Source organism: Frieseomelitta varia, unplaced genomic scaffold, assembly GCF_011392965.1.
Source record: "Frieseomelitta varia isolate USP_RPSP 00005682 unplaced genomic scaffold, Fvar_1.2 scaffold_1030, whole genome shotgun sequence".
Taxonomy (NCBI): domain Eukaryota; kingdom Metazoa; phylum Arthropoda; class Insecta; order Hymenoptera; family Apidae; genus Frieseomelitta; species Frieseomelitta varia.
Window position 1 is genome coordinate 225,935 of NW_025108674.1, and position 12,478 is coordinate 238,412.

Consider the following 12,478-nt stretch of genomic DNA (forward strand, 5'->3'; position numbering starts at 1 on the left):
CATTTATGTAAAGTCCCAAAGTTAGTATGTTATAAAAGATTCTTTCGCTTAACTGTGAGCAATTTCATAAAGGGAATAAGTAAGATCAAGTTCTTCTTTAAACATAACGCAGCATTGCAACTATATATTATTTATTTAAAAAAAAACAAAAAATTGTATAATGAAATATTGTATTAACTTGTACAGTACAATAGACAATTATTATTCCTTGAATGAGCAAACGACTTCCTATTGAATGTTAGTTAGTCTTCGTGAAGTTAATATATATGTATAAAACTGTGAATAAAGGGTTCAAACAAATTTTGTAGCATTAACAATAAAAACGATAAAAAAAAGTAACATTAAACTGAGGTAATAAATGAATAATCAATAAACTGCAATAAGAAATATAAATGAAAACAAAAATTAAACATTAACATTATAACAATGTATCACGTAAGACAGAACATATTTACTTTGATATCATCTTATATCAAGTGATATAATTCTTTACATATTTATAACATTTAATTTATACATACACCTTATGTAATAATAAAAATTTTTGTAACAGTAAATCATAATACACATTCAAATACTGAATCAAATATTCAAATTATATATATTTAATTTAAAATATACATACCTTGAGTAGTTCACTACTCAAAATAAAACATATAAATAATAATATACATTGAAATAGTAAACTAAATAACAATTTTTATAATAAACTACTAAATAAAATTCGACAAAAAATTGAATTACTGCAAGAAAAGATATGCTAGTCTTGTACATAACCTCAATCGTGTCCAACAGTCCAACGAAATTCCGACAACGTGCGAAATACTTCTTTTTCTATCGTCTTCCTCGAAAAGAATCTCTCCTTTTTCTTTCTAGTTTCGAACGATTTTCTTCTGCCCTTACTTCGGAAACTTCCTCGGCAACTTGCTTGTATTTAATTGAATAAGTTCGTGTCTCGAGCAGAAGAGCTCGGTGTCACTCCGTACGTACTAAGAATCCACCAACGCGGACACATTCCCGTACACGTACTTAGTTTTTCGCCATGTTTCTCTTTTCACTAAGTCGTTTAGAGTCTCAGACAACAACAATCCACGTTAGTTAGTTTTCATCTTATTCGCGACAACTTCGCGCTACTTACTTGCTGCCTCCTTCGCGACACTAGCGCCACGAAACTTTTCTAATTTGAATTTTCATCCACAGTACTGCGCATGCGTAGTTGCAAAATGGCGCTTCGATATCTCGATATTTCAAAATCTTTCGATAATCGAAGGAATTACGTCAGTCTATTAACTGATGGCGACTGGTAATGGAAGCTTTTGACTTCTTTCTTCTCTTGTGTCTCTCTTTGCGGTTTATTTTCTGTTTATGAAGTTTTATTCTTTGTTAAATACTGTGTAATAACTGTAGTGTAATATTTGTAGTGTATAAATCTGTGCATACATACGTATATCGTGACATATAAAATCCGTGAGTTTATGACAAGAGTTTCAGACCATTGTTCCATTTTATATTCACGCGAAGATGAAGTTCCTGTTTTATTGCTTCATGATTACAATTCGCCACTGAAGAAAGTGGATTGAATTATTTAAATGAGTGAGTAAATATCGAAAACTTTAGAATATCTATTAAAGGCATTTGACAATCAGCAACGATCAAATATTGATGAAATTTTGAGTATATTTTGATATATGCATTATACAGTGTGATATACATTTAAATACTGTCGATCAAACTAACCTAAATAGATACACATGATAGATGTGATAGATTAGGAATATATTAGAATACTTTTATATCAATAAGAAAAAAAACAAAAATATCATTGTAGGCATATATAGTATGTCTCATATAACAAAGAAATGACAATTTTAATGGGACATTGAAAATTTAGAAATGAAAAAATTATATCTAATAACACATATTATGTTATATTTCATGTGAAATATAACAATTTGTCATATACAATTTTCACTTCTAATATACATAACTAATAATATTCATAATATTCATGTTTAGTAACTTATTGTTTTCTGAAAATGTTTCTGATTAATCTCTTATAGATAGAACTTCAATCGTATATAAAAGAACAAATTTATACTTTTTTATAAATATTTTTGGCATCACAAACTAGACAAAAACGAAAACAAAAAATATCAGGGAATTTTGCGAGCCATCCTTTGAGAGCATAAGATGAAAGACTTTACACTTCTACTTTTATTATTATATACAGAAGTTTCTCCTATCACATAGAATTTTCATTGTTTATTCCAGAAACAATGGATATTTAATTTTTAACTTTAATATTGAAAAAATAATGAAACAAGTAAACACTGTTTATTATTTCATATCTCATTCATAAAATTCTTGCATTCTACAACGTAATTTGTTGAATCTGTTTATAAATCTATATTTATACAATTAACTTTTTAAAACTTTTGTCCGCTGAATACATGTACGTCAATGTACTAATTTTACCAGCAATGCGTATATATTCTTACCAGTAATAAGTGCAAAAATTCGTTTTAGCAATTGTTAACCACATTTAACATACATGTTTCAAATTCCGAATTACATTTCCCTTTCTATAAATTTTAACAAATTTTCACCGAAACATCTCAGTATATTTAAGAATACATAGCTTCTTTCGGATTTACATTTTGAGCGACTTTTCTACAGCAGAAAATATCTCACAGTTTGCATACAATTGTAGTAGAGTACAACTTCTCCCTTTTCCAAAAAAGAGCAAAAGCCTTCTAAATCTTTCGCATACAACGGTGACATTTCCAGAGCGAAGAGGATCTCTTAGATCCTCAGCTTATTCTATGCATGTATTCTATACATAGATATATATCGTTCTGAATTTGGAAAACGAGAACTAAGAGACAATCGAAAGGCATCTGTCGGCAAAGTTTGACCATTCATGTGTCATCGATCAGGACTGTCGAGATCTCGTCGATCTTCTCGTTCGAGAAGCTCGGCTCGTTACGTACGATGTCAAAACTCCATTCCGGTACAGAAACGCGCGTCCGCGTCGAATTTCAACGCCTGTCGATTCCCGACCCCTATATATTCTCCCCTTTTTTCCCCGATCGGGCAATCCATTTAGGTTTTTATCGGTGATCGAGGTAAATTAAAATGCCTCGGTGGTTGTCCGACTCGATGTCAGGGCCTGTCTTTGTTCCGCTGTCGTATCTCGTTTCTGATTCCGAAGGTCGACGCGTCCACGTCGAAGAAATCGGCGTTTCCTTCGTCGTGGATGACACCGGGCGATATTGGAACGCGGAAAATTAATTAAAAAAGAGTCGAAACAGGCTGGCGGCACGCTGAAAACGATGAAAAAGAAGCGGAGCAATTTATCTTGAGGGGAATGGAGAGGATGGCTCGCAAATGTTCGATTAACGGCCGGTATGACACAGGCGGAAATGTGTGAATCTTTCCTGTGGGGTGCTCGATGAATGGCTAATACTATGAAAATGAGTCTTGTAGCGCTCACGGTAATATCGTTTGATGGTGATTGGGTGAAATTCATTCTCTTTCTAATAATTTCATGTTGCGCGGGAGAAGAGTATTGCAATTAATATGAAAATAGAGTGATGTAGAGTGAAAATTGTATAAATAAATATGTAATTAATTACATAATTTTTGAAAAACGAAAAAATTATATCAATTTTTCGATTTCATTTACATGTAAAGATTTCTATATTAAATTGATTACTTTATAAAGTTAAAAGTAACGTGAAGAAAATAGTGAAACTTTGGATATACTTTTTACAAAATATTTAAATTTTTATTGCGTAGGTAATGTAACTTGTAGAGTTGATATTTTCGTAAAACCATACAATATCACATTATTTAATCGAATTTAAAATTGAAAATATCAATCTTGAATGTAAATTAAAAATTGTAAGTAGCATTACTTATTGTTTACATACGTGACCCATTTTTCAATGCAACAATAACGAAACATTTCTATATAAAGTAAAATTGTAGTCTGAAAATTTCTAGAAATAAAAATTTTCTATCAAATTGAACTATTTTTCCGGTATTGTATTTTTGCTAATAAGATCATCACACTTGTGCAAAGTTTCTAATAACAATATAGGAAGAATGACGAACAATTTTTATACTTCAAACGCTATTTTCACTGTAATTGAAAGTTTCTGTAAGTTTAAAATAAAAGTAAATTTTCTATGTGCAAGTTTTATCAAAGATAAAATAGAAAGATAACAATTTGAGACAATACACATTAAAATAGTGTTTCGTTCAGAATGAAGTTATTAGAAATTTATTGAAACTTATCTGATTAAAATTGAACAAAGTTTCTAGGAACAGGAAAGTATATATATTATGACGTATGACGTAAAAATTAATTATACATAAAACGTATATTGCATAAAAATCCACAATTTAATAATAATTAAATAAATTAATTTTTATTATATTCTAGTGTTAGACGTAATTATAAAATCAGATTACAAAGAATTTGAAAAATGAATTTGTTCAAATATACTTGCGCTGCTTCTACTATTTTTGAAAGTAGCTTCCAAAAATAGATAGCTTTTAAAAGTATCAGTATCTCTAATAATTTGTACATAATTAATGTACATAAAATGGTAAAGTCGTGTTTGTTAGTGTTTAGCTTATCGTAAATATAAAGTATTAATACCTTTATTGCCGCGAAAGTCTGAGAAAAATAATAGTGCAATAATTCACCAACACCGTGTGTCGTGTCACATTCTGGAACTCGTTTCTCTAGTTCGTATCCATGCTTTTACATTTTCTCATTTCACTCGGTGCACGTTACAAACAGACATTCCTCGACGCTTGTCTGACTGCCTCTCTTCTCGCGAGATACCTCGATCGTATATCTTTCGAACATTCTCGCCATTTCCAGCGCGCTAAATGCATCTGATTTATTTAAATAATGTAACTTATTTATGCATGGCCACTGCGAAAGTTCATACGCGAATTTTCATTCAATTGTAAGTCGACAATATATCGATCGGAATCTAAATTTTAATCTAAATTTATGTTAATAGTGACAAAGATATTACTCGTGGAGGAAATAACCTGCGAATATTTAATGATATCGTTGAGTCTTTAAATACATATTTATTTTTTACTATTTCTTAGCAGGATTTATTTGAAATGGAATATTTTTTATTTTAAAGTTGTATATGTTTTTGTTAAAAAAAAAAAGAAGGGAAAAGAAGTCAAAACGATCTTACGCATTGTTTAACAAAATACTCATGTAATGAATTAATTATTTTCTATACATTAAACTCACTTGAAATCGTACATTTCTGTTAAAAAAAAAAAAGAAAAAAAAAAAACAATCTTTGTCAGTCAATAGAAATATAACAAATGTAAATTTGAAGTTAAAATGTAAATGTTTAATCATTCAAGTATAAACTTCACCACTGGATATATAATATTTATCATATCACATTTGATACATAAAATAATTTTCCATCCACGTTACATTTCTCTAGTACCTATCCACGGTACCTATCCTATCTAATAACAAGTACCAGGTTAATCTTAAATGATACAAATAATCATTTCTAAATACTAAACACTAATAAGCAATACTTACAATTATTACACATGTATCCATTAATATCGTACGCTAATATAGGAAATGATAATTCGTTAAATCAGACTCTGTGCTTCAAGGCAAATTCAAAGCAAACTTCTCCCTCGTAAACAATGCAACGTATCAACCATAATGTTCCGCTTAGTACTGCTATTCCTTTCCCCGGGACAAGTTATTACACGCTGTCTCCCACTCGTCATTTCTTTCCCGCCACTTTTTATCACCGCCATTCAATTCTTTTTCTTCCTATCTCCGGCCATTACGACACACGGCGGCCGTTCCTAAGGTGAGTCCTTTCCTCCCGCGGTCGCCAACGAGAACTTTAATTATCGCGGTCTTTGTATTCGCGCGCGATATTATCAAAAGGGCGAAACGGTTGCGTTCGCAGGAGCTTCAATTATATTTAAAAAGCCATCCGACCGCCGCCACTTGTCGTAGACGCTTTCGAGCAGTTTCTCATCGCCTTTTCCTCAAGCACTCGTCGCATAATGCGAACTGAATATCTCTTTGTCAAAGATATCGCCGCTTGAGAATCTTGGAGTCAAATTTCGTTGGACTTCGTCTGACATTTTATTAGAAAAATATGTGTGTAATTAGTTGTAATTACGTTGGTATTATCAATACCTTTTCACTCGGAGAATATGACAGAATTTAAGAATTAACATTTTCTCGATAGTACCAGAAATCTCAGTATTTTTCAAACTAGTTACTACTTTTTCAAGAATTTGATCATTCATATTTTTCTAGATTACGTTTTATATATATGTACATTATGTTCTATTGATATACATTTTTTAAAAAAGAAAATAAATCCATTACAAATAACTGTAATAAATAAATAACTAATAAATAAATCATGAAATCAATAAATCAGAATAAAGTGAGTGAGGAAATGACCAGTTAGAATTAAAATTATTTCATATATATATAATAATAATACGTAAATGGATGATTTTAATATTTATTTTTATTTAGATTAAAATATATAACATGTATATATACATATAAATATATACTCAAGAATATAATTTAATTACTGATATTTTAATGAGTTAAGAGAAACATAGCTCTATATAGTATCAATAATATTTTAGGAGTTATATTTCATGCTAAAGAAGTTTTCACATTATAATTAAAGAAATATTTCGCTAGCTAATAATTTATATGCGACACGTGTTATTATATCACGTGTCAATTTAAAATTAAAGTTTTATCAAAGTGTTCAACATTTCTCTTTTTCGCCTAGCGCTTTAAATGCAATAGATTCCAATGTGTGACAAATATATAAAACAGAATAACAGCATACTACAGATATATGACAATAAATAAATGTATGTTACAATCAATTTTCAGAATCAGCTACAATTGCAATCAGAATCAATTTTCTATACACGAGTGCACCAGTCTATGAAATTCACTTGAAATTAAAGTACTCAATTATGAATGTTTGCGACATCCTTCAAAAAAAAGCCACTAATTTCTGATCAATTGCCCATTATAACACCTTAAATGTGCGAATGCCCGTCGAAACGCGTACAAAAAGGAATGCATTTGAATGCTCGACCCTTTCTCACTCGATTCCTTTTCAATCGTTCCTTTATCGAGGCAATAATAATTGCCAACGATACCCCAATAAATACTTTCCACCTTAACGAACATTCTCACGTGACTTGTATTTAAGTCGAACATTCGGAACTGGACGGTTTGCGTTAACAGTTTCTATTTGGCCGGCAAATTAATACCCTGGCCAACGCTAATGACCAATTACAGAGGATTATTTCGAGACAGGGGCGACTCGACATCGCAGGCCGCTGTTCTCGTAACACGAGAATAAAATCCACCGCCCGTTTTTTTTTTCTCTCCAACGTTCTCTTCTCTTTTGATTCCTCCTCTTCCCTCTCTGTACCCAGTTTTCTTTTCCCAGTTGCTGCACACGAATGATCGCAATTCTCGTTTCCTCTATCCACGAGAGCGGTAATTGCCTGACTTTTGGACGAATGGATCGCAGCTTCTCGTCGTTTGAAATTCGACTTCGTAATTATTACAATTATTCCTTATTATTCTGTCCGCCCGTGGTATCAGCCAAAATTTGATCACAGGTAATAGATTAGAATGAATCAATGAAAATGTTGAATGTTTATTGGAAAAGAAAGCACGTTGCATTCTTTTTTTTTGAGTAAACGAGAAACACAGTATATTTGCCTCGCTTAATGAAAGAGCAAAAGATTCTTGTGGAACATTTCCTTCTATTTCTTACGTTGGCATTCATTATAGATAAGAGAAACTTGAACACGAAGCAAATATTGGATAATTAACAATGGCAAAAGAAAATAATTGTTATATTGGGAATAACCAACGAAGACTATATATTATATAGTCTATGATATATGAAATATATTCTAGTAGTTCAACTTGATCTCAAATAACACTTGTTATAACTCAGATAATAAACTAATATAATTTCATATTTTATCAGTGCATGAATTTATTGACGATAATTAAATCCACATGTAAAAGTATGAATTAAATGGTATATGAAAAGGTTAAAGATGAAGTAGATACTATACTGTTGGAAAAAATTCAATTAAATGCATAACATAGGAATCTGTGGAATTGTGAATATTAACATAAAATGTGAGATGTTATTTTTATACCTTTGTTCATTAAATGTACATTAATTTTATTCTACAGTAATAACTTTAGTAGTTATTAACTTTAAAGTTAAATAGTCAAAACGTAAAATTTTCTGCATTAAAAAAATAGAAAGGAATTAGATACGCGATTTTACTTTAAATTACAATATTTCTAAAATATTATAGTCATCGTTTCTAAAAATGTATCCTTTAAATTTATATATTGTAAGTTTGAAAAAGATAAACATATAATGTTGCTATATTGTAAATATAAATTTAATATTATAAATATAAATTTAATAGTCTATTTAATATATAATAGTCTAATGTTGCTATAATAGTAAATATCAATTAAATAGTCTAATTGTTCATAGAGAGTCGTTAAAGCCATGTTCCGGATACAATGGCACTGCTCTCGACACAAGAATGCTTGTATTTTCAGCAACGTTGTTTGAATAGGAGAAATTAATTTGTGATAAAAGCGCGGGTATCAATAATATTTCAATTTCATTGAAATGCGTCTCTTGTGTATTTTTATTTAATCTGGGAACTGTGCAAGCTCGAATTATTGTAGCAGAAGCTGTTATCCATATGTCGCGAAATGTGAAATCGAATTGAAATATATATTATTTTTACGGTTTGCAAGTGGAAGAAAAAACAAGATTTTATATAAATATTTAAAACTTGAAAACCACTTTTTAAATAAATATTTCGCAATTTCAATTTGACATGTTTAATTTTAGGAATATTTTCGATTTTCAATTTTTATAAAGTATCAAATACGTTGTATATACAAGGAGCACGAATTCCAACAAAGTCGAAATTTTAATAAATATTAACGAGATATTAATATCAAATGATTTAAATATTAATTCTAATTAATAAAACATCATCGTACATTATTGTATAATTTTTTATAAAAATATTTATAAATTTTAAATACACTAATTCTATTTTCCAAATAGAATTCAAATCAACAAGTGACGCTGCTTTTCATACTTTCTGTTTAATCAAACATTTAATGCCAAGTTTCTGAATTTTATTTTAAATAAATAATACAAACACACGATAATTTGACAAAATACACTGTATTACGGACGTTTTTTGAAGTTAATTAAATAAAAATTTAAATGTTTTATTAAAATTTATTACATAATTGTAATTAATTATTGCACAATTGTAACACATTATAATTGTAACTGATTATTGCATATAAAGCGAAATTTCAAATTACAAATCGCACATTTGTCTTTCTTACATTTACGGTGACGTACACATGTACGTTCGATACCTGTTACAAGAGGTCATCACACATGTATCAAAGGAAATGATGTACTACTTCGTATATATAATATTTAACGTCCGTCACTAGTCCTAAACATGATGAATTGCACGGAACATTATCCGTAAACAGACCGACAAGAAACGAGACATACGAGTCGCGCTTGAAACAAATAAATTTCAGCAATTCGTCTCGCGTCATTACTCTTTGTCTGATCGATCAGATCGCGTCGCGCAAGATTCGTTGCCCGGATGAGCACGTAGCCGCGACGTAGCAATCAATTCCTGATTGCTAGTCGGCCGGTGAAACGAGTCGGTTAGAAGAAAGACGGAGGAAAAAAAGAAAAAGGCAGAAGTAGAACAGAGGTAACGTCGAAAGCCACAGCGGAATAATTTGTCCCGCGATCCATTTTTCAAGCAGCGTTCGTTTCGTGTCTCTGAATCTTCCGTCGTTAGAGTAAAAACGTGGTCGAAAACAGATTTTGGATTGCAGCTTTTCTTTTTTTTTTTTTTTTTTTTGGTTGATTGAAGGAACGGGACAAGCGAAACAAATTCGGCATCGCGTAGAGAGACAGCTGATTGATCGACAACTAGCTCGTTGGTCAACAGAACAGTCACACTCTATCCTGACTTCACTTGACAGTCAGCTACATCGCTACCTAGCTGCTGAAAACGCACGAGCGTGTTTGGGTCGCAATACAGTTGATTGTTCAGTTGGCTAGCGGGTTAAATAGACTAATCTAATCAGTCAGCTGTTTTTTTTTTTTTTTTTTTCTATTGCGATGCCGCATCTGCGATCGTTTAATTGCTTTGTTTCCTCGGTCAGTTACACTGTGACGTGAACCACGTCTGTGTTCTTACTTTGCAAACGTAAACGAGCAAATTTAGAATATATATATATATATATATACAGCGTGGATTCTTCTCAAAAAAAATATTTTTTTTTTTTTTAATAAATTTTGCACGAAACATAGTCACGTGTCTTAACAACGGGGAATCTAAGCCGTCGAAGAAATTCGAGAAATATGGAGGTTTTTATCTGTCTCGAATGCTGAAAAATTGGTGGAAAATTAAGAACGTGGACGTTATTTCTCTAAAAATAAAAAATTCTTTTTGTAAAAATTTTGCACAGATCGAAAATGCACCTAAAATACCATAGATATGTGCAAAATTTTGTACAGAAAGAACTTTTTCTAAAGAAATGGCGTTCACGTTCTTATTAAACACACTTGCATATATATATATATATATATTCAACCGACGGAGGAAATCAAAGCAACTGAAGCAAATGTGACATCGCGTGAAAAGACAGCTGACTGATCAGCTCGTTAATCGAACATATAGAACAATCACGTTTTATCTTGATTTCATCTAATAATTGGTCGAACCGTTTGCTACATTGCGATCTAATCTGCTCGCTATGTTTTCGCGTAGGCACGGTTGTTCGAATCGGTTCTGATCGGCTTATTTCGAACGCACGCGCTTATTCCTCGGACCAAACGCAACTCAACTTAAGTGCGATTGATTTTCCAATAAACGAGCGTGACGCGATGGAAGCGCGTTGCAGGTGGACGCTCAAACGTCGCGAGAAGATGAAACGAGAGATGAAACGACGAGAAAATCTGTCAAAGCCCCAGAATGTAAACAGTACCCCAGAAACTGCGATAAATGGCGAACGTTGTCACATGAGCATACGTAATTTTAAGAACCGGTTCGTTACATGAAAATAAGAATTTTGTGAAAATGTTTACGCTGTCCGTTACTAGGTGAAGAGTTGGTTTTGAAGCTTGTTTGTTAGTCTCGATTGAGATGGATATATTGATTTAGGTTGGGTTAGGTTTTCGGTAGGTTTGAAATGTTTAAAACGTGCTATTTTTAAAACGATTATCTTCTCAAATCATTTAATTGAAAAGATTACTTGATTATTAAATTCTTGTGAGAGATGAAAGGAATGAAAGATGAATAAGTGAAATAGCGTGGAAGAATAACAGAAAAGGATTTACTTTAGAAAATTTTAAATTTTCAGTATGTTCGGTGTTACTTGTCTATGAAAAGGTAAAAATGACGTATGATTAAATAATACTTTTTAGCTAAATTGAATTTTTAAGTAATTTTTAATTATTTAAATATTACGTAACAAATATATTTTGAAAATATATATATCAAATATATCAAATAATATATCAAATAAAACCGTCCTTGAGTAAAAGTTTTCAGTTTTATATAATTAAAAATTATAAAATTAAATTGAGTCTCTACAATTTAATACTGCTACATACATCGTGACTAAATTTCTTATTTTAAACTTGATGATAACACTTCGTGAACCACTTTATGAACCACTTCATAAGCAATTGTTTTAGATCTTTAAATTTCCATACATTTTACGTATTCAAATTAGCATTTTACTTACATTAAAATTACTTACAACAGAAGTAGCAGCCATTTAAATTGGGAGTTACATTCCGTAAAGTGGAAAGTGTAAAATTATTTAAACAAGAAAGTTACAAATTTTGCTCAACATATGACTCTTGTAAACTTAAATATAAATAAAATATAATGGACCTCTCATTTAAAGTCTGAAAAGGAAGAATATGTGCTTAAAGAACATTTTTGCAATTGCATATTATGTCATAATTATTCACCACTCTAAGAAAAATCAAAATAAATAATAATTTAATCCCATTCTGTATTCTCGGAAAACAAACAGTAGTGGTTTGATTTGACTGCTGAGATTCTTAAATATTCTCTTATGAAAAAGAGAATTCTTTCTTGTCGTTGAACAGCAACGAACATAAAAGAAGTAGTATTATAGGAATTTATTTTAAGAATCGAATAAAGTAATAGCTGTTTGCTCTAGAAAATTTTCGAGATGTACAAAGGAGATGTTGATGTACAAAAACGGATATATTTCTCAATTTTTTTCTCTGTGTGTAACAAATTTGAAATTCTAAAAGATGTTAAATTC

At 30.8% G+C, this 12,478-nt stretch overlaps 1 protein-coding gene across 4 annotated transcripts in view; it reads left to right on the top strand.

Annotated features, from left to right (window-relative positions):
- LOC122528189 (neuronal acetylcholine receptor subunit alpha-7) overlaps positions 1-12,478 on the top strand; it is a 286,103-nt gene that overhangs the window by 180,398 nt on the left and 93,227 nt on the right. The window lies entirely within an intron of this gene.